Source organism: Oenanthe melanoleuca, chromosome 28 (genome assembly GCF_029582105.1).
Source record: "Oenanthe melanoleuca isolate GR-GAL-2019-014 chromosome 28, OMel1.0, whole genome shotgun sequence".
NCBI classification, from domain to species: Eukaryota; Metazoa; Chordata; class Aves; order Passeriformes; family Muscicapidae; genus Oenanthe; species Oenanthe melanoleuca.
This window is the reverse complement of record NC_079361.1, coordinates 2,255,693-2,278,727: the sequence shown is the minus strand read 5'-3', so window position 1 is coordinate 2,278,727 and position 23,035 is coordinate 2,255,693. Positions and strand designations below refer to the sequence as shown.

The window sequence follows — 23,035 nt, the reverse complement described above, 5'->3', positions numbered from 1 at the left end:
AAAACCTGAAAAGGAAAACCAGATGGGGGTGGGGGAGTGGATAGAGATGATCCAGAGCTAAAATATCCATTAGTGGTAAATTCCATCTCCTCCCCCTCCCAAAAAAAAAAAAAAAAAAAGGCTGCATGGGTCAGATTCCACCCGCAGACCAAGGAAGCAGCTCCAAACACATTCACTCAGCCCTTTTTATTCTCTTGCTTGTCTAAGTGGCTGCTAGGCAACCCCAGCAGCATCACTGCTCATATGCATTAAGTATTAACTATTATTTCATTCCTTCCCCCCTTTCCACAAAAAGGCAGCAACCTCAATTCGTGGCAGATCATTCTTTTCCCAAAAGGAAATGCTGGCTGAAGGAAGCTGGGAATGGAGCTGTAGATAATTCCCAGTTTAGTTCCAGCATGGGATGTATCCACCACCCTGCACTACCCACCTGGAGCTCTCCTTAGGGGATGAAAAACTCATTTTTGATACAGCAGGAGATGCAGCTGCTCCCAGCCAAGCTCGGAGGGAACTGCAGTGCTGCCCACACAGGGAGCCAAAAATTCCAGTGTCAGTTTGGTGAAGCAGCAACCACCCCCAGAGCTGCAGCCCTCGTGTCCCTCTGCAGGTGGGAATTCTCCTGTGGGAATAACCCTGATTTTGCCAGAGATGGGCAGCAGGAAGATGCTGCTGCCCTGCCCACGGCAGGATTTGAGATATAATTCCAAAATTTCTGCTCCCCTTACTCTGAGAGCCAGTTCTGGGGGCAGCATCCCCTTCCCTGCCAAAGGCAACTCTTCCAGCCATTCCAGTGGCTGTTTTGTCCGAAGAAATAAATATAAAAATTGGGATGGGACAGACGAAAGCAGAAGCTGGTGGTGTTTAAAAATGCCTGGGACACTTTAGCTCAGCAAAGAAATTCAGTGATGTATGCAGCTCCCCTGAGGCTGGTCCCTCACTTTGGTGACACTCCTGTACCATTATTAGGATAATCATTACAACAAGGTGCTGCTCAGGACAACAAAACCCCAAAAAATGAATTTTTCACCTGCAGGAAGACTCCAAGAAGCAGGAGAGGGAAGGCTGCTGACAGGCAGAGCCCTGCAGGCTTCCAGCCCAGTGACATTTCTGAGTAATTACAAACCCTTCCAATCCATTCTAATGTTAATTTACAGGCCAGTTGTTGTGGAGAAGTGTGATTAGATGTTTGTAGCTACGGTGCAGACTGGAAGGAATGCTAAGAATGCCTCCACTCTGAACTGAAGTGAGGAGGGAGGAGCAGAGAGGAGCAGAGAGGGGCAGAGAGGAGCATCCCACAGGCACCTCCAGAGCCTGGACAGCATCACAGGGCAGGTCCTGGCAGCACAAAGTTTAGGGATCAGACTCTCCTCTGCTGCAGGGGGCTCCAGAGAAGCTGCCAAGCAATGGAAATATTCACAGTAACTCTGTGGGTTTGGGTGGGAGGGACATTAAATCCCACCCAGTGCCACCCCTGCCATGGCAGGGACACCTCCCACTGTCCCAGGCTGCTCCAACCCCAATGTTCAACCTGGCCTGGGATGCAATGATGGCAAATGTTAGCTAAGAAACAACATCTGGTATCTGCTGAACAGTGAGGAAGCTTTCACATCTGGAAGGAGGAATTAAAAGTGCTGTCCATGTCCAGGCTGTAACAAACACATTGGTGTTACCTGGTGAAAACAAGCACAAGTTCTGGGCTTGAATTAATTGTTTCCCATATTCTTATTATGTGAACTGTAGGGGTTTCCCAGACTGTGATTCAATGGGGGAAATACAATTTCTGAAAACAGAAATATTCTGAAATAGAATCCCAGGATGGTTTGGGTTGGAAGGGACATTAAATCCCATCCAGTGCCACCCCTGCCCTGGCAGGGACACCTCCCACTGTCCCAGGCTGCTCCAGCCCCAATGTCCAGCCTGGCCTGGGACACTGCCAGGGATCCAGGGGCAGCCACAGCTGCTCTGGGCACCCTGTGCCAGGGCTCCCCACCCTCCCAGGGAACAATTCCTGCCCAGTATCTTTTGTGTGATACCTTCACACTGTGTGGGAGGGACTGGGGATGAGAGGGTCCCATTTGTGTCACTGCTCACATCTTCCAAACAAAGAAATGAGTATTTGCCTCAGCTTGGAGCATCTTATTGATTTATGTCACCAGCCCAATCCAAAATTCCAGGCTAAGTGTTTTCTCTAATACAAGCCAGCCAGAAAATGTTTGTTTTTCCAATTATGAGACATTTCTTATGCTGGGGCTCCACTTCTAACCAGTATCAGTTGAGGATGACAAAAACTATTAAAAATGTTTTAAAGGGTGATAAAACCTGTTAAAAAGGTTTAAAAACTGAAACAATTCTCTTTATACACAATGCCTGCCCATTTCACAATGAAGAGAAGCAAAACTTGTAATTTTAATTTTTCTTTTAAACACGAATGTCACAGCACATTTGGAACCAGAATCAGGCATAATTTCATTTCTGAAACATACCCATTAAAAGGGCTGCCAGATTTGATATAGATTTTCCTCCACAAAACAAATTGATTAAATGCAGACTGAACTGGAGTCCCTAAAGCAAACTTCACGCAGCAGTTTTGTAATTTGCAGGTGGAAATACATCAGAACATTCATTTTCAGCCTCATACAATCACCTCGTTACTCTGCAAAGTAACATTTTTAAGCTATGAATAGTATCTAAATTATTCAGGGAGGGAAAAAACAAATCCATCTCCTCTGGAAAGGAAAGCCACCAGCTGCTGAGAGCAGAGCAACTCTTCTCCTAAGGCCAAATAATCAGCAATGCAAATACCAGTGGAGCAAAGAGAAAGGTTTTCTAGGAATATTCTTGCAGGGGAAAAAGGGTTTTGTAAGAGAGAATCATTTAGGCTGGAAAAAAACCTCCCAGCCCATGGAGTCCAAGCTGTGACTGGTCCTCAGCTTATCACCAGCCCAGAGCACTGAGTGCTGTGAAGAAGTCCTAAAATCAGTCACTGGACACCCAAAATCTGCAATGAAACAGCCCAAACCTGCCAAAATTCTGAGGATTTAGGGGGAAAAGAATCAGGGAAAAATCCAGGAAAAATTCAGCTTAAAAAATCTCACTAAGAAATGCACAAATGCCCCAAAAATCATGCAAAAAATGGCCAAAAAAGTCCTAAAATTTGCACTAAAAAACCTCCAAATGGGCCCAAATGCCAGCGAGATTCCAGGAATTTCTGAGGGAAAAAAATGGGGAAAATGGGTGGGAAAAACTCCAAGGGAAATCTGACTTAAAATGGCAGAAAACCCCACAAAAATTGCATTAAGAATGGTCCAAAAAGTCCTAAAATCTGCACTAAAATACTCAAAATCTGCCAAAATTCCAAGAATTTCTGGGAAAAATATTAGGAAAGAGCTCCTTTAAAATCCACACTATAACAGAGAAAAAAAATAATAATAAAAAAAAATTTCCCCTCAGCTCCTAAAGGAGCAGAAAAGGCAGAGGGAGGAGGAATCTCCTCAGCATCACCTGAGGTTCTGGCACAGCCAGCACACCTGGAATTGCTTTTTTTTTCCAGGATATTTCAAATATCAATCTCCTGCCACACTTGAATGGGACTGGGAGGTCTCTGCCGTGCCACTCCAGCCCCAAAGCTGTGCCTGTCATTGAATTTGCACAGATTTAATTCTATGATCACATGAAGGAGATGCCAGTGCTTCTCTTGGCCACTTAAATATTCTCAAATTCCCACAAGGAGCCCAATTCCCAGTGCAAGGATTAACTCATTTTTGTTCTGAGCAAGACCAGCCTCCCTTCCAGCCACAGCCCAGCTGATTCCAAAGAGTTTTGTGCCAAAAGAAGCAGGAACACATCTTTTCTTTCCAGGAGGATGCTGCCCATGCTGTAGCTCCTGGATATTTGTGTCTCCAGGAACAGCAGGTGAATATTGCTGGGTTTAAACCCCTCAGACCTGCCTGAGGCATTGACTCATTCTGGATTTTGGAAAATCACAGTGCAAGAACACTGAAGCAGCAGCAGCTTTCCCCCCCTTATGCTGCTGTGAAGAATATTGAAGATCTGTCATCACAAGAAGCAGAGGGAGATCAGTCTGAGGCACTGAGAGCCAAGACCCTGCTCTGTGTGGGCTGGGAAGCTTTCAAAGGATTTTTTTCCATAGGAGAGATTGTAGAAGGTTTGATCAACTCACCTCAGGCTGAACTCTCCTGCCTGAGTGCACAGTTTCAAAAGGATCAGAGGAATCAGCATCCAGCTCTTCCACTGTACTAGGGATTCACTCTATTTTCCTTTTGAAATTAGGAATTGTTTGATTATCACCCCATTATTGCTCTGTTAACTTTCCTTTGTGACTGAATTGCATGAACCTGTATTTTAACGGATACAACCTGGCACTAATCTGACATTCCACAGGGTAAATCCCCTCTTCCCAAACACACAAAGAAGGAAAAGAGTTCTGTAGGGAGAAGGAAATTCTCCTGTAGGGGAGACAGGACAGGTGGCAGAGCATGGAACTCCACTTTATTCTGTTATTGAGGTTTTGGGATTGGGGTTTCTACAACATCCAGCCTCAACCCTTCCCTCTGTCTGACTCACAGGTCTCTGATGGGCCATGAGCTCTGGGTATTTCTGAGCCAAACGTGTTCCAACAGCTCAGAGCATTTCAGAACCAGCTTCCAGCAGCTCTGGAGAGCCTCAGAGCAGCAGGTAGCCAGGAAAGACCACGGTGCTGCCAATTTTAACAGCAGAATGATTTGTCCTCTTAAAAAAACTTAACCTTTCATTGGCTCCTTTATTTACCAAGGAGAGATTTGGGTGGGGAATAGAGGGAAGAATCTCTTCTGTGCAGCCAAGTGGAATTCCACACCCAGTTAGTTTAGGCAGGGAGCTAAGGGGAAGATGTCAAAATATGTTTTCCATTAACGTAAGAGAGGAAAACACAAGTGGTTTAAAATACAGTACACAAACAATTCCAGCTCTGCTACCAGAACCTGTGCCAGCCACAGGGATTTTATCATCATAGTTAGTTTAAACCAACAGCAACAGAGTTGTAAGTCAGAAATATGGTGTTTTATTCTGAAATATTTGCTTGGGGTGCTACTTGACATCAGACTTCAGTCAAAATAAGCTTTAGCAAATCATATGTTAAACGATCCCATCTGCCTGTTTCAAAGGCAAAAAAAAGCCAAGTAGATTTTGTTAATCCTGAATTTCCAGTTCAGCCTTCCAAATGAGAAGGGACATTTTTTGCTCTTATTCACCACATGGTGCTCAAATGAAAGGAGTGGTATAGGGCAGAGGAGTCCAGCAATCAAGACATCAACAGCCAATTTTTACAATCAATAGAACATTGAATTTTTTTTTTTACTGGAGAAGTTTTACTTTCTGCAGATGGAAGGGAGAAAAAAAGAGAGCACCATTAATCTTCCCTGCATCTGCACTCAGGTGCTGTGGCAGAAAGCACTCCAGGAGCAATAATTCCCATTGTTCTGCACTCACAGCTGAGGGGTTTTGTCTCTCACAATCACTTTGTGCCAGTGTGGGTGATTCCCCTCCAGGAGTGACACAAAGGTACAGAGGGAGCCTGGGATGACACAATTCAGGAAATGGACTCAAAGGAGCAACAATGGGAGGTTTATAGGAGCTACAAGAGGTGGTGGTGGCTGGGAAAGAGGCAGTGACAGCTGTGGGGGGAGAAGGGAAAAGGGGAAAAGAGGAGAGGGGGACAGGGGGGAAAAAGGGGAAAGGGGAAAGGGGAAAGGGGAAAGGGGAAAGAAGAGAAGAGAAGAGAAGAGAAGAGAAGAGAAGAGAAGAGAAGAGAAGAGAAGAGAAGAGAAGAGAAGAGAAGAGAAGAGAAGAGAAGAGAAGAGAAGAGAAGAGAAGAGAAGAGAAGAGAAGAGAAGAGAAGAGAAGAGAAGAGAAGAGAAGAGAAGAGAAATTTAATCAAATGGTGTTTGTAGCCAGGCTCTCCAGTCCCACGAGCCCTGTGTGTGCAAGGGCCAAAGCTGTTTGTGCTTCTGCAGTGGGAAAATGGCCCCAGATGTCCAAAACTCAGAGAATGGCAACCCTGGGGGTGATTCCCCTCCTTGCAGCACTCAGCATCCTCCAAGGACTCACAGAGCTGAGGCTGGACTGGGGGCAGACTTTTAAAATTAAAATCCTCTGTTATTACATTATTGGACATGATTGCTGCCTCTGTCCTCTAACCAGTCTGCACATGTTCCTGTTTTGGGGGAAATCATTCTTCCAGGGAACAGGCAGTAGCTCAACTCTTATATTAGCTTTCTGATGCAGGAAAAATTAGTAAAATTTTTATAAACCTGAGAAAGAAAAAGGTATAAAAATCACTGGAGAGTGGCCACAGGCTGTCAGTTGTCACCAACTTCCACTTCACTGCTGTGCTACAATGGTTATAAACCTGAAGTGTAAAGTGGAAACTCATCCACAGACAATTTACTCTTCCCCAGCAGAATATTGCATGATGTTCTGGCTAATCACATAATTCAATCCTCATATATTCAGAAAACACTCAGAAATCAAGAGAATGCATTCAAAACCTTCACTGTGTGCAACATTTCATTGCCCAAACATCACAATATAAATTCAAGCATGTAGCTGCCAAAATAAAAAGTTGGAACAGAAATTCCTTAATGATTGACTAAGGAGAGACTCATCACCAAGGTATTAAGCAATTCTTAGGGGAAAGTGAATTAGAATTGCAGTGTGTGATTATTTAATTATTTGGTGGCAGTTGAAGGAAAACCTTGGGGTTTTTAAGGACACAAGGTTAGAACACAGCTGGAGGAATTTAACCCATGATATAAATTGACTTTTTAAATGTGCAAAGAGGGAAATCTCCTGAGTTTCACTGGGTCCTGCAAACAGCAATATGGAACAATGGAGTTTTACTCATCTGCAGTTCATTTTTGTTCCAAAATTCCCTTTTTAGAGCATTCTAGCTGTGTGCTCATCTGGATTCTAAAACAGCCTGAAGAGTGATACTGGAGTCACTTCAGCAAGAAATGCCTCAGCCACTCTTCCCCCCAAATTTCTCTAATTAAACCATTTCTCCAGGGGTTTGTTGGCTATTTTCCCTCTCTCAGTTTTTTCAGCACCAAAACACAGCTCTGAGCATCACTCTGCATCTCCACCAGCTCAAGCCTTGCAGGATCCCCACCCCCAGCAAACTGGGGGAGGAAATTTTAAAATAGGAAAATAGGAAAGTCCTTTGGGTAGGGGCTTTCCCTGGGGGATCATTTTTAGGGAGCAGAAAGAAGCCAGGAGATCCTTTCCAACCAAACCATTCTGGGATTCTCTAAGTGCCTCTAAGTGCACAAAATACTCCAGCAGGGTGCAAAGCAGAAAAATAGTGACACCATTCCCCAAAAAAACTGGAAGCAGAGCAATAATGACAACATCCCCTAAAAATGTGTGTCTTGTTTTGATCAGTGAGTAAAGCAACAATCACCTGAGGCTTTCAAAGCACTTTACAAATATTAATCCAAGTTTGCCCATCTTAATTTTCTGGCTTCTAGGGGAAAAAAAAATTTTTAAAAAGCTGGGATTGAGTTATTCCCTACTGGAAAATGGAAATGAGAGCACAGAGCAAATGAAGCAGGGTTTCCCAAACATACTCTGCCAATGGATGTGGATTTTGGATCAGAAAAATATGAGACTGGCTAATTTATATTTATAAGATTAATTTATGCCTCAGAGCCCAGCCTGAGTGTGGAGGACCCCTGACACAGGGGAGTCTAAGGTGGCACAGAAACCCCAGAGAGGAGTCCAGAGGAAAAAAGATGAGTCAGAAATGTGGAATAAACACACTTGGAACTGCACTTGATCACAATTTACTCTTGGAAATACACTCTCTCATCATGTGTCTGTATATGTATGTACACAGGTGTATTTTTATACATCAGAATCTATAAATATCTAGAAAATAACCCAAAAATCCCAGGCACTGATACAGCTGCAGTTCCAGGGCCTGAAAACCCAGAGATTTTCTTGTGACAGTCACACCCTCAGATGTTTTGATATGAAAATATCTCCTTTCAGTGCCCAGCAAGGAAGTGGTGATTCGGATTTTCACAAAGACAGAGCCTGCAAGGAACCTGTGGGGCTGAAGACAAAGCACATTTCCCCACAGGGCAGCAGGCAGGGACTTCAAAATGCTGAGCATGACAAGGTGGATCGTGTTTGTGTGACAGATTTAATTCATGAAAAAAAAGGGCAGAAAAGGACAAAGCAGTCCACAGAGAGACTCACTCTGCAATCCACTCCTTGTCCTGGCTGTGATCACAGAATCATGGAATGCTTTGGGTGGGAAAGGATCCTGGAGATCCCATGGCAGGGACACCTTGCACCATCCCTGCTGCTGCAAACCCCAGTGCAGCCTGGCCTGGGACACTGCCAGGGATCCAGGGACCCAGCCCCTCCCCACCCTCACAGGGAGGAATTCCTTCCCAATATCCCACAAAAATCTCCCCTTTTCCAGTGGAAGCCATTCCCTATGCCCTGTCCCTCCATCCCTTATCCCAAGACTCTCTCCAGTTCTCCTGGAGGACCTGGAAGGGCTCTGAGCTCTCCCTGGATTCTCCCCTTCTCCAGGTGAGCACCCTGTGTTGGTGTGACCAGAAATGTGAATTCTGTCCCCATCTGGCTGGGACAGTGACCCTGATCTCCTGCACACATTATCTGCTCATGGGCCATCTTTAAACCAGCTGGGCAATCATCTTTATCTTCCCACAGCCCATCCTCCCTCCAGGAGATATCTCCTGTTCATGGCCAGTGAGTCCCAGGGCATGACTGATAAAATTCCATCATCCCACTGGGAGATGCTCCAGCCAGGGGAGCAGCCAAGCCTTTCCTACCCAGATAAAAACTGAGATTTTGGACAGCAAGTTTCCATCTTTGCACTGGATTCCAGAGGAAAACCAGACCTTTGCACATCATCCCTGGAGCTTCAGAGGAAACTGCACCTTCTCCAGGAGCACTGCTCCAGCTGAACCACATCTGCCCCTGCAGGAGGATGCAGCCACCATTGAATGGGACTGTGCCAACACCCTGACTGACTGACGGGTGTCAGCTTGGATTCTGACTCTGGCAGGGGCTGTGATTATTTTTTGTAATACTGCATTTCTATTTTAATTTTCCTAATAAAGAACTGTTATTCCTAATTCCCATATCTTTGCCTGAGAGCCCCTTAATTTCAAAATTATAATAATTTGGAGGGAGGGGGTTTCCATTCTCCATTTCAAAGAGAAGCTCCTGCCTTTATTGGCAGACACCTGTCCTTCAGACCAGGACAACCCCCAGCTCCAGAGCAGATTTCAGAGCAGATTTCAGAGCAGATCAGGATTTCTCCCAGACCCAAGATGCCACCACTGAGACCCCTGGCTGCCTTTGGAGCTCCAAACAGCCCCAAACTGGTATCAGCAAACTGGGAGGGTGAGTTTTATTTCACAGGGAAACAAGGCACTGTTCATGTCCAAGGGCTGTTCCTGCTAATTTCTGAACAGAATGATGTCCCTCTCCATGGGGTTCATCCCTAATTAACAGGGATTTAATTAACCCAAGGAGCCCTGAGGTTCCTCACTCAGCTGTGGCCCAGCCCAGCCCAGCAGAGGGTGACGCAGCAGTGCTGGAATGTCCTGGGTGGGATTGCACAGGAGCTCCTGTGACAGATGAAACCAGCACAGAATAATTCAATAATTAACCCTGTGAGGTGATCTTTGCTCTGCCTCTCCCACAAAACCTGAGAGCACACAGCAAACCCCACCCCATCCAGGGTGACATTACTGGGGGATCCTTTTGGGACTCCTGGCACTGCAACAGCTCAGAATTTTATGTTTTTTAACTAATATGAGTAATTTTATTTAAAATTATAAAAATTTTAATTAATATTTATCTAATATTAGATAATGAGACTTAAGCTATTTCTACTTAACTGCCCCTACCTCACTTTATAAGTTTTATACTTTATCAGTTTATAATCACTTTATAAGATTAAATAATGAACTGACTCTAAATTTCAGTAGCCAGGTAGAAATCTCTGGGAACACAGAGTTTTCTGATTGTTACAAAAAAAAAATTACTGCATTTTATACCTAAAACCAAGCTGGGATTTTGTGAGGTTCTTTATTTTTGTTTGTTTGGTTTTTTGGTTTTGGTTTTTTATGGGGATGTTTTAGGGTTTGTTGTTTGGTTTGGTTTGAGGGGTTCTTTTTGTTTTGTTGTTTTTGTTTTTAAGATTTTTACATTCTGTGCAGCATCTACACTGGGAGGAATGAAACTGTAGAGAACAGCAGTGGTAAGAATCAAAAAGCACTTTTGCTGTTCCAGCACAATTTGAAAAATGAATTTTTTGGTTTACAACTCCTCACTTTGCACAATTACCTGGCTTTGGACACTGCAGGGATCCAGGGGCAGCCACAGCTGTGACAGTCAGAGTGTTGGGAATGATCTTATGGAAACTCCCAGAGCTTCCCATAAAAACTATTCCAAAATGAAAATATGGACCCCAAGAAATCTCTAAGCTACACCAGGAGTAGCAACAACTTTGCTTTTGCAAGCCCAGCTCAGGTCAGAGTAGGGCAGGTCAATGTGACAAAGGAGGTGCCTAAAATATGAGGGTGAACTTTGCATTTCTGGTTTGAGGGGAGGTGATTCATATAGAAAAATTTAATTCTGAGTGCAAGCAGCTGTGAGAGCTGAGCAGCCTGCAGGCAAGCCCCAGGTTCTTCCAGGGGCTTAAGGAAATATTCTGTGGAGGATATTTCACCTTCCTGGCAGGTGGAAGTCTTCTAACAATGGTGCACATCTGTCACATTAAGGAGAATAAATATTTGCTAGGAAAAAGGAAGCTCTGAAGACCAGCCTGGTGACCAGGAACCATTAATTTTTCTTATTATTTGTACCTATTAAAGAAAAATTTCCTCCCATGATTGGTCATTTAAGGTCATGAATATTTGAAAAGATCTGCATTTCATCTCCTTTGGGGTGAAGGGTGGGGGTTTGTACAGCAAAATAAATTGTTAAAATGCAAGGACTGAAGATAAATTAGACAGAACCACTCCATGTGCACTTATTCCCATCTCTCCCCACATTTCACAGTCCAGAAGTGGATTTTGAGTTGTTTTTTTAGACTGGACCATCCCAGACAGCTCAGGGAAGGAGGAGAAAAACATCCTTGCACAGAGCAGTGAGGTGACAGCGCTGCCAAAGCACCTCCAGCACCCAGAGAGCCTGAGCTTATCTCCCAGCCTGCTTCCTCCCACCTTATCACAGGCTCTGCACAACCTCCCTTTGCTGCCCAAACAAGAGCCCTGGGGAACAGAAAATATGAGACTGTCAGAAAGGCCCCAGAGCTGGCTGGAATATCCAGCTCTGTGCAGAACCCATCCTTGATTCCATGCCTTGTTTCCCATGAGAAGGGGACACATCTCCAGGTGCCTCCTGCTCCAGCCTGGGTCACAGGATCCCAAATATCCTGAGTGGTTGGGACCCTCAGGGATGATCAGTGCAGCCCCTGGCCCTGCCCAGCCCCCAACAGCCCCACCCTGAGCATCCCTGAGAGCGCTGTCCAAACGCTCCTGCAGCTCTGGCAGCCTTGGGGACCATTCCCTGGGGAGCCTGGGCAGAGCAGCTCTGTTCATACACCAAGTAAAGGATAATTAATAAATATCTAACTGTGAAACTGTCCATTACCAGCCAGGAACTGAACCCATCCTAGGGACCATCAGCACTAAGCCAACCCACACATCATCAAGCATCAGCTCAGCTCAGGATCAGATATCGGAGAAAGCCAAAAAGGGAACAGAAGAAAAATCCCAGAATGGTTTGGGTTGGAAAGGACCTTAAAGCTCATCCTGTTCTGCTTTCTCCCACCTCCCACCAGACCAGGTTGCTCCAAGCCCCATCCAGCCTGGCCTGGAACACTTCCACACAGCTTCTCTGGGCAGCCTGTGCCACAGCCTCATCACTCACCCAGGCAACAATTCCTTCCTGATATTCATCTAAACCTCCTCTCCTTCAGCTTAAAGCCATTCCCTTTCACATGAGTGGATGCTCCATTCCAACAGCACCTAAAACTCGGGAAATCCTGTGTGCAAAAGCATCACCAGATGCTCAGGTCTGTTCCAGAAGACACTCATCCATCATAAATAACCCTCACAAATCAGGGGAGCACAGTAACTTCCACCAGCATTGCATTGAGGCCATCACTGTATTGCTGTGTAGCACTGCTGGATGTCTCTATAAGATAATAATAACATTTCAGTGCTTAGTGCCCTGGTTTCTCCAATCACTGTCTTAGGGGGAAAAATGTCCTTGTCAAATGTCCCACTCTGTCCCTGCTCAGCTGCACAGGGACAAGAGCAGTGCAGGGTTTTACCTGTCACTGTGAGGCTGCTTTATCTAAAGCCTCCAGGACTCCCAGACACCAGAGGTCAGAAGAATGAGAATAACTGATATAATTCCCTGGGCAGGGTGAATGTTTAATCAGCTGTGTGTTAAGCCAGAAATTCTCCAGAACAGTTCCAGGGTTGTCATGGTGGCAATGGGATCTTAAGCTGATACTAAGGAACAGTCTGACAATGACTAACCAGGTGGTGGTTAAGGAAATTGCTAATTCTGCTGAGGTTGTTTGCCTATAATCATTCCACCCCCACATTTTCCCTTCTCTCCTCTTCCCCTGATGTTTCTTGTCAGTCTTAACTAGTGACACCTCCAGAAGAGGCATCCCTAATTACAGGCTCCATTCAGCAGGACCCTTTGCCTCGTGTTAACCTCCAAGAACCACCAGCCACGTAATCCCAGACAAATTCCTGAATTACTGGTGCCTCTCTGCACAGCCTCAGCATTGACTTCACCCTCCTGCCCTTCCAAAACTCAGCCATGGGGACAGAACCATCTCTTTTCACACCTGGATTTGCTCCTGATGTGTGGAGTCCACAAGGGTTCCCTCATCCCAGCACAGCTGCAAATGGGATATTTGTGAGGTTTAGAGCATGGATTTGGTTCCTGATGGGAAAATGTGCACTCCAAAGCTGCTTGGGAGAGAAGTAAATCCAGCCAGGATTCTATTCTCTAGAAGGGATGGGGGAAATACAATTTTATGTGCAAACACAGAATCACAGAATGGTTTGGGCTGGAAGGGAAATTAAAGCTCCTCCCATCCCACTCCTGCCGTGGGCAGGGACAACTCCCACTACCCCAGGCTGCTCCAAACCCCATCCAGCCTGGCCTTGGACACTTCCAGGGATGAGGCAGGCACATCTCTGGAAAACCTGTGATTCACCCTCCTGACAGTGAAGAATTTCTTTGGTTATTAAACCTAAATTTCCTCTTTTTCAGTTTCAACCCATTCCCCCTTATCCTGCCACTCCAGCCCCTGACCCAGAGATGCTGCTGCATGCTGCCATCCCCTGAGCCTCTGCTTTGTTCCTGCTCATGTTCCACATTTTCTTTGCCAGGATGAGATTTTGTAAGGATCAGAGATGCCCTGAAGGAGTCAGAGCATGGTGTCACCCTGCCAGGGGAGACAGGGACGTGTGTCCAGCTGCTCCTCCCCAGAGCCTGCACACAGCTACCTGCTGCTGTTTGTCCTCACACACATCCACACATTCTGCACATGAAGCCAAAGAAAAAACCCCTCACACAAGAAAAAAAAAAAGATTAGTGGAACCTGGATGGTGGGAATATGTAAATGAGCTAAAAGCAGCATCACGGAGGAATATCTCCACAGTCAATATAGTTATTATTTCTATCAGCTTCTCGCTGGAGACACTGAGGATTTCTTTCACATTTGGGACATGAAAACAAAGCATCTGATTTTTGTTTGCATATTCTTTATATAAAAGTGATTATTGGTGCAGCATTCTGTGACCTGTTCCTTTGACTGCAATGTTCAGTCATTAACCTCTTGCAAAGCTTCCACCCACGACACAGTTGTACAATGCTGAGACTCCTCTGGCATTTATTAAGCTCAGAAAAACAAATTCCTAATAGAAATGTAACTCAGAAAAAAAGCAAACTTATTAATTGCCTTTAAATGACTTTTCAAATGCTTTCTTTGGCATTTCTGCAGCTCTTCACTCCTGTGGAACATTGGGAAATAACCAAGGGAACGACATGAAGCTGTGTCAGGGGGTTGGGATGGATCTCAGGGAAAGGTTCTTCTGTGATTTTCTGACCAGATCAAGGAACCAAAACAGTTTCTAAAGTTCTGTTTGGGAAACTTATTGCTTCTGCTGAAATTTAAAATACACCTTGTAACTTTATTGCTGGGCAGACACTGCCTAACCCTGCAGTGACATAAGTGAGCAGGAATACTGTGGGAAGATTTTCTCATTCATTGACATGAAACCACATGTCTAGACATAACTAGGCATTGTTTTAACAACTCAGCTGAATTAACAACATTTAAACTTTTCTAGAAATCATCACCTTTCATAAAACATCACCAAAAGCTGAAAGTGTTTTTTTTCTGCTTTCCCCTGTTATAAATGAAATATAATATTGGCTTTCACGTTCATAGATATTTTTTGTCCCTTGTTTTATCCCTTATTAAACTTCTAAAATTCTAAATTGTGAACTTTGTTTTTCTCACCCCTAAATGAAAATAATTTGACCCTGAAATAATTTCCTCTGTCTTTGTGTGCTAAGGGACTCTAGGAAGTGCCCTGTACAAATGGACTCCTCTTTGCTCAGAGAGTTAAAGTTTGTGCTGAAGGTTTTGTCATCTATTTATGAATTTAATAATGGATAATTAATCCATAAGATGCTTGGATTCCTCTGCTCAGTGGGTTAAGGGGTCCATGTGCTGAAGGAAGGTTTTGTCATCCATTTATGCATTTATGGAGAATTACTCCATAAGCTGCTTGGACGGACACATCCCGACGTGGGAAAGCCGGCACGTTCCCAGACAATAAGCTGGATTTGTGAGTGTTTGAACAAAGGAATAAAGACTTGCCAGTCCAAATAAAACAAAACAAAGCGCAGATTAGAGAGAGAGAGCCCTTCCCAGCGTGTCAAATATCGGCGAGGCAATCCCGGATCGCGATGGGTCCCGGCACGCCGGGCTCGGCTGGCCCGGATCCAGCCCGGCTCTGCTGCTCCGTTTGCTCCGAGGGTTAAACCTGACCCGGGAGGCTCGGCTGGAGTTAAACCTGACCCGGGAGGCTCGGCTCGGGTTAAACCTGACCCGGGAGGCTCGGCTGGGGTTAAACCTGACCCGGGAGGCTCGGCACGGGTTAAACCTGACCCGGGAGGCTCGGCTGGGGTTAAACCTGACCAGAAAGGCTCGGCACGGGTTAAACCTGACCCGGGAGGCTCGGCACGGGTTAAACCTGACCAGAAAGGCTCGGCACGGGTTAAACCTGACCCGGGAGGCTCGGCTGGGGTTAAACCTGACCCGGGAGGCTCGGCTCGGGTTAAACCTGACCAGAAAGGCTCGGCACGGGTTAAACCTGACCCGGGAGGCTCGGCTGGGGTTAAACCTGACCCGGGAGGCTCGGCTGGGGTTAAACCTGACCCGGGATGCTCGGATGGGGTTAAACCTGACCCGGGAGGCTCGGCACGGGTTAAACCTGACCCGGGAGGCTCGGCTGGAGTTAAACCTGACCCGGGAGGATCGGCACGGGTTAAAACTGACCCGGGAGGCTCGGCTGGGGTTAAACCTGACCCGGGATGCTCGGATGGGGTTAAACCTGACCCGGGAAGTTCGGCTCGGGTTAAACCTGACCCGGGAGGCTCGGCACGGGTTAAACCTGACCAGAAAGGCTCGGCACGGGTTAAACCTGACCCGGGAGGCTCGGCTGGGGTTAAACCTGACCCGGGAGGCTCGGCTGGGGTTAAACCTGACCCGGGATGCTCGGATGGGGTTAAACCTGACCCGGGAGGCTCGGCTCGGGTTAAACCTGACCTGGGAGGCTCGGCTCGGGTTAAACCTGACCAGAAAGGCTCGGCACGGGTTAAACCTGACCAGGGAGGCTCGGCACGGGTTAAACCTGACCCGGGAGGCTGGGCACGGGTTAAACCTGACCAGGGAGACTCGGCTCGGGTTAAACCTGACCCGGGATGCTCGGATGGGGTTAAACCTGACCCGGGATGTTCGGCTCGGGTTAAACCTGACCCGGGAGGCTCGGCACGGGTTAAACCTGACCAGGGAGACTCGGCTCGGGTTAAACCTGACCCAGGAGGCTCGGCTCGGGTTAAACCTGACCCGGGAGGCTCGGCCGGGGTTAAACCTGACCCGGGAGGCTCGGCTCGGGTTAAACCTGACCCGGGAGGCTCGGCACGGGTTAAACCTGACCAGGGAGACTCGGCTCGGGTTAAACCTGACCCGGGAAGTTCGGCTCGGGTTAAACCTGACCCGGGAGGCTCGGCCGGGGTTAAACCTGACCCGGGAGGCTCGGCTCGGGTTAAACCTGACCCGGGAAGTTCGGCTCGGGTTAAACCTGACCCGGGATGCTCGGCTTGGGTTAAACCTGACCCGGCAGGCTCGGCTCGGGTTAAACCTGACCCGGCAGGCTCGGATGGGGTTAAACCTGACCCGGGAGGCTCGGCCGGGGTTAAACCTGACCCGGGAGACTCGGCTCGGATTAAACCTGACCCGGGAGGCTCGGATGGGGTTAAACCTGACCCGGCAGGCTCGGCACGGGTTAAACCTGACCCGGGATGCTCGGATGGGGTTAAACCTGACCCGGCAGGCTCGGATGGGGTTAAACCTGACCCGGCAGGCTCGGCACAACCCCGGGCGGAGGAGCCGAGCGGGCGGGAGCCGCCTGTTGAATCAGCGGCGCGCCCGGACTCCGCTTTTAGCTGGAGCAGAGCGGGGGAAATGGGCTGGAATACGGGAAAGCAGCTCTGTTTACGGGCCTGGAGCGGCAGGGAAAACATGTTGTGATTAAACGTGGCAGCTGTCGGTGCTCAGAGGTGTTACAAGCAAGGGACTATTTAAAGACAATGACTGGCGCCGTCTATTCCGCCGCGCTTGTGGCAGCCTCGAAGTTATTTAGTGGCAGAAATGACTTTTAGTGGCAGGGAATGCTCTCAGCTGGAGGATTTCCCCCAAAAGCCAGGGCAAACGGCGACATCAGAGGCACTGGCTGCTCAGTGATTACAGAATCCCAGAATAGGTTGGGTTGGAAGGGAGCTGAAATCCCTCTTTGGTGCACCCTGTCCCAAGGGCAGGGACACCTTCCACTGGCCCAGGGTGCTCCAACCTGGCCTTGGACACTTCCAGGGATGGGTCTGATCCTGTTTACACACACAAAAGGACACAGAAAGTGTATTTCTGATGTACCTTCACATACCTAACACATGATTTAACAGCGACTCTCTCTAGACCACACTCAGTCTTGGAATGGTGACCCCATCGTTCCCTCCCAGCCCGGCTGCAGAGGCTCAGTGTGGAAGGAGGATCCTCCATTTTCAGGCCAAATCTACAAATTTATACAGCAATCCTACAAACGTATATGGCAAAGCAACAAAGCACTCTTTGAGAGGGCAGACCTGATGCTAAAGGAGAAGAACGTGCTGCTGTTGCGGCCCCAGTGTGCTGCCTGCAGGTCTCACCCCTCTCCAGGTGCTGCACATTTCCCACTGGCTCAGACCCCCAGGAGCAGAGCTGGCACAGGGGCCCCAGGACAGGGACACGCTCCTGGGAGAGGAATTCATGAGATGCAAATGGATCAGCAGGGAGATGCAAAGCAGGGACTGTCTGTGGGAGTGGCTGGGAGGGACCTGGCTCTGCCTTTCCTCCGCGGCAGGGGATCTCCTCTCCCTATCTCCAACTGGGATCATTCCTGTTCTGCAGGAAGCAAGCAGGGACAAAGAAATTCCAGCTGTCAACCCTTTCTGTCTGTGCTTTCAGCCTTCAGGCCACGATCCTGTTGTTACCTGAGAACCCAGATTCTGATTAAAAAGATGAGCAATTCCAAACCTCGTGGTTATGGGAACAGCTCTGACAACACCAACTCCAAACAACAAACCCCCAGAGCCTCCCACAGCTGTGTAACCCCAAGGCAAATGCAACACATCTCACAGAATTCCAATACATGTCCCCTCCCTTGGGACAGCAACACTGAGAGGTAAAGACTCAGCTGGATGTGTTGGTTTTTTTAAAACATGAACTAAGATTTTCATGTATCCAATGCCCCACAGGCTGCTCCTACAAGGTCCACTTTCACTTTAGAAATCAAACTGCTCATCCCAAACTCTCTCAGCAGACACAGTCAGAGGTTGATTGAATCTTGAACGAGATAACCATGAAAGAGCCTCCCAAAATGCCTCCCCTTCCACTAAACCTGCCACTTTAAAATAAAACCTGAGACTAAACTGATCCTGAACTGGCTGAGGCAAACTCAGACTGAAAAGTGAAACAGCAGAGGCAGAGAGAGAAGCCCAGGAGTTTAGGTTGGTATTTAGAGACTGTTTTTTTCCTTTTTTCTAAGCCAGACGTTACTCTCTATTCTCAAATGATTTGTAACCAAGACAGAGTTGAAAAGTTTGGGCAGAAGCAGATGAAAAAAGCCTTGACTAAATGATTCCGAACCTGAGCTCTCAGTTTAACCTACCAGTTAAAGCCTCAGTTTAAGGACATTCCAAATGCAAAAAGGTAAAGTAGATTTAACAATATTTAATAAAATTATTATTTATTCTGCTCTTTAATTAGTAAGTCTCACCGCTTTCAATAGCAAAGTCAAAATAAAGGCTTCAGAGCGCTATCTAAATAAAAAGAATGGAAAGATTTAATCAGGCAGCAGGAACTCACGCTTGAAACAGGCACGTCCACAAAATCCCACTCTAACAGGAGATGAATCTTGTTTCACAACACACTTTATTCAAAACAAACAGGAGAAACCACGGCAAGAACAGACGGCAGATGCTCGCAAATAGGTCTCGCTGCGATTTCCCCTCGTTTCTAAGACCGACACGACACCGAGCGCCGGGATCTCCCAGCTCTGGCAAACTCCAGGGATGAGCTGGAGTTGAAATCACCTCCCTCCACCCCCAAAGAGGAGGAGGAGGAGCGCTCGGGGGGTCGGGGACAGCACGGGGAGGGGGACGGGGACAGAACGGGGAGGGGGATGGCAGAAAAAGAGGGAGAGGGACAAGAACAGCATGGGCAGGGGGACAGCATGGGGAAGGGGACAGCAGGAAGAGAGGGACAGGGACAGCACGGGGAGAGCATGGAGAGAGAGGGATGGGGACAGCAGGAAGAGAGAGGGACGGGAACAGCGGGAAGAAAGGGACAGGGACAGCACAGCGAGGGGGACGGCAGGAAGAGAGAGACAGAGACAGCGTGGAGAGAGGGACAGGGGCAGCACGGGGACAGGAAAGCACCGAGAGGGGCACGGGCGCACTGCCGACCCCGAGCCCCGTGCCCCTCCCGACCCTGAGCGGACACTCCGGGGCTCGCAGCCGCGCAGTTCCGGGAGCCCCCGGCGGCCGGGCGGAGCCGTTCCCGGGCCCGGGCGGGGCCGCGCTGCGGGCGGTGCCCCGGGGCAGCGCCGCCGGCCGGGGAGGGGGAGCCCGGGGCGGTTCGGCGCTGCCGCCTCCGCCGCTCTCCCGCTCCCAACTTTCCGGGGGCGGCGCGTTCGGTGCCCCCCGCCCCGGCGAGCAGCGGGGCCGCGCATCCCGCGCCGGGACAAGCGGGGTGAGCGCCGCCGGCCCGAGCCGCGCCGGCCCCGCGGACACCGCGCACATCCCCGGCACCCCCCCACCCCCGGCCGCGGTCCCACGTCCAGCCCGTCGCGGGGCGGCCCCGCTCACCTGCCGTCCCCGCCGGGTGCCGCGGGCTGCGCTGGGCTCCGGCCGCCGGGGCCGCGCGTTGCCGCCGTTGGCAAGTAACAGTCTCCAGGGCTACGGTCACTATGGCGCCGGGCGCCGGGTCTCGAGGCAACTGTTGCTACCCCGGCCCCTCGCGTCACGGCCCGGCCCCGCCCTAAAGGGCCGTGCCCAGCGCTTGTCTGCTTTCCATTGGTGCAGCGCCTGTCCATCATCCGAGGGGGCGGGACGCGCGGTGGGAGCACCAATGGGGCGGCGGAGGGGGCGTGGCCAGCGCTTGGCGCGCGGTTTGGCGCCTCGGCGCGGGGCGGGGCGGGCGCGTGACGCGCGCAGGCGCGCGGGGCAGGAGGGGAAGGGGCGGGGCCGGGCGCGCGCCTCGGTGATTTCACCTCAATAAATCACCCACCCTCCAAAAAAAGTTGATTTTCCGGCTGTTAAACGTTACAAAGTGGCGGCCTGGCGTTTTCTCCCGTTGCCGCTGAGGTTGTTTGGTTTTTTATTTAACCCGCTCCGCGTGACATCAAGGCGTCGTCATGGCGACGGGGCGTGACGTCACCGACAGCAAGTGGGGTTTGGGGTGAATTTGGGGGATATCGGTGAAAGGCTGCGGGCCCGGCACGCGCTGCTCGGAGCTCGGGGGTGCGGTGGGGATGAGGGGAGAAACAGCAGCAGCGCCCGTGACATAAAATCATAAATCAAAATCATAAAATCATAAAATCATAAAATCATCATCTGCGGACAAACAGAGCGAGCCCGGTGCTGGCGGTACTCAGAAGGATAAAGGCAGAGAGAGGCGCGGGGTAATTGCAGGGCTGGAGCCCCTCTGCTCTGGGAGAGGGAGAAGGGGAGAGGGAGAGGGAGAGGGAGAGGGAGAGGAAGAGAAGAGAAGAGAAGAGAAGAGAAGAGAAGAGAAGAGAAGAGAAGAGAAGAGAAGAGAAGAGAAGAGAAGAGAAGAGAAGAGAAGAGAAGAGAAGAGAAGAGAAGAGAAGAGAAGAGAAGAGAAGAGAAGAGAAAGAGAAGAGAGGAGAAGAAGAGAAAGAAGAGGAGAAAGAAAAGAGAAGAGGAAGAGACGAGAAGAGAAAGAAAAGAGAAAAGCAAGAGGAAGAGAAAGAGAAGAGAAAGGAAAGAAAATAAAAATAAGAAAAAGGAAAGGAAAGGAAAGGAAAGGAAAGGAAAGGAAAGGAAAGGAAAGGAAAGGAAAGGAAAGGAAAGGAAAGGAAAGGAAAGGAAAGGAAAGGAAAGGAAAGGAAAGGAAAGGAAAGGAAAGGAAAGGAAAAAGGAAAGGGGAAAGGAAGCTCCAGGGAGAGCTCAGAGCCCCTTGCAGGGCCTAAAGGGGCTCCAGGAGAGCTGGAGAGGGACTGGGGACAAGGGATGGAGGGACAGGACCCAGAGAACGGATTCCTGCTGCAAAAGTGAGATTTAGATGGAACATGGGATGGAATTGTTCCCTGAGGGCGGGCAGCCCTGGCACAGCTGGATCCCTGGAAGTGCCCAAGGCCAGGTTGGATGGGGATTCACTCCCCACATCCTGTCTTGTTTTATTTTTTTATTTTGTCAATGAAACCCAGCACAAGCCCTGAGTCACTCTCACATTTTTGAATGCAGGTGCTGCCAAGGAAAGCAACATTTTTTATAAAGCTTTACAAAATATCTTTCTTTGTGGGGTTTTTATGGGGTTTTCCCCTACAGGTAAATTCAGCAGAATCACCACCACTTGCTCTGAAAAATGAGGAAATTCACGATTTCCAGGATCACCTTCCTGACATGCAATAAAAAAAAAAAACAACAAAACTTTTATGATGGTTTTTTTTTTTTTTGCAACGTTTTCTGAAAAGTATGTCCCAGCCTCAGCCAAGGAAGTGTGTGGAATTTGTACCCATGGAGACTCCAATAACACAGCCTGCTCAAACACCACAGGAGTATTACTTTTCTTACCTAACACTTCAGGAAAGGAATTACTGGAAAAGGAAGTGACTGAGAGCAGCAATATAAATTGGAGACACTGGTTAGAGTGTGGTCCATCTGCAAATTTGGGCTTGGTGTTCTTGCTTTTGGGAGATTACCATGAAAATTACACTGGTAAAAATTCATGGAGTTGTGTGTCTGACCATCATGGACACACTGAGTGAGATTTTTGAGAAGCTCCTGAGAAAAATATTTTATTTTATGGTTAAGCCATAGATATTTTAAAAGAACAACTTTTAGATGAGTGAAATATACAGTAAAAGAGAAAATAGAGGTGGAATAGTTTTTATAAAATCACCTAGTACATACAAACATCCACTTTACTCCTGGAATCTTAAACCAGATTAATAGATTTGCCTTAAAAACTGATGTGTTTGAAGCTTGTTCTCATTCCTTCCCTCAATCTCTTGTTTTACAAATCAAGCAATCCTCTGGTTTTCCCACTGGAAAATCCCAGACCTTCCCTAAAAACACTCAATAAACAGCAATTTTTTAATCCTGTGGTCATTTATTCCTACTTGAGCACCATGCATTGGGTTTGGCCACACTGAATTGCACCAGGCTGATTTTGAATTATCACTCAAATTTACCAGGAGCTGAATGAATTTCCTCAGTCCTCTCCCCTTTAATATCCCCTACAATGTGTTATTGCAGCTCTGTTATATCTTTATTTCAGGGCACAATTCCCCACTGAACAGCATCCATTCCTCTGGAAAATAAATATAAACCACACTTGGATGTGCTCCTGTTCCTCCAAAGTGCCAATTACTGCCTGAAACCCAAAGCACAGGTGACAACAACATCCTGAAATCCAAATTCAACCCCAAGCCCAGCACTGCCCAGGCCACCCTCAATCCTGTCCCCAAGTGCCACAGCCACGGAGTTCTGAACACTTGAGAATTGAAATTTTTGGTAATGCTGAGCACAACAGCTTTGGGAAACCCTGGGGTCAGGCAGCTCCAGGGAATCAGCCCAGCACTGTCATTTTTAATTCAGGACCTGCCTTAAGGATCTGCTTGTGCCAAGATGATCACTGGGATGAATTTTCAGCCTGTTCATGAGCCAGATCTCACTCCCCTCACACAGGGGCTCGGGGAAGGAGATTCATTTCAAAAAGTTGGTGGTAAAGAAAGAGAAGTTTGATTCCTTCCTTCCTTCCTTCCTTCCTTCCTTCCTTCCTTCCTTCCTTCCTTCCTTCCTTCCTTCCTTCCTTCCTTCCTTCCCTCTTCTCTTCTTCTCTTCTCTTCTCTTCTCTTCTCTTCTCTTCTCTTCTCTTCTCTTCTCTTCT

At 48.1% G+C, this 23,035-nt stretch overlaps 1 protein-coding gene across 6 annotated transcripts in view; it reads right to left on the bottom strand.

The window, feature by feature from the left end:
* Positions 1–19,893, bottom strand: part of LOC130264502 (DNA-binding protein RFX2-like) — a 70,578-nt gene extending 50,685 nt beyond the window's left edge. For 3 of the 6 annotated variants that reach the window (XM_056512730.1, XM_056512727.1, XM_056512728.1), the window contains exon 1: positions 19,768–19,874. The gene's annotated coding sequence lies outside the window, so the exon portion shown is untranslated. Of the gene's footprint in view, positions 1–19,767 lie in introns of all 6 variants that reach the window. The other 3 variants (XM_056512731.1, XM_056512732.1, XM_056512729.1) reach the window with 3 other exon arrangements.
* Positions 19,894–23,035: the final 3,142 nt, after the last annotated feature.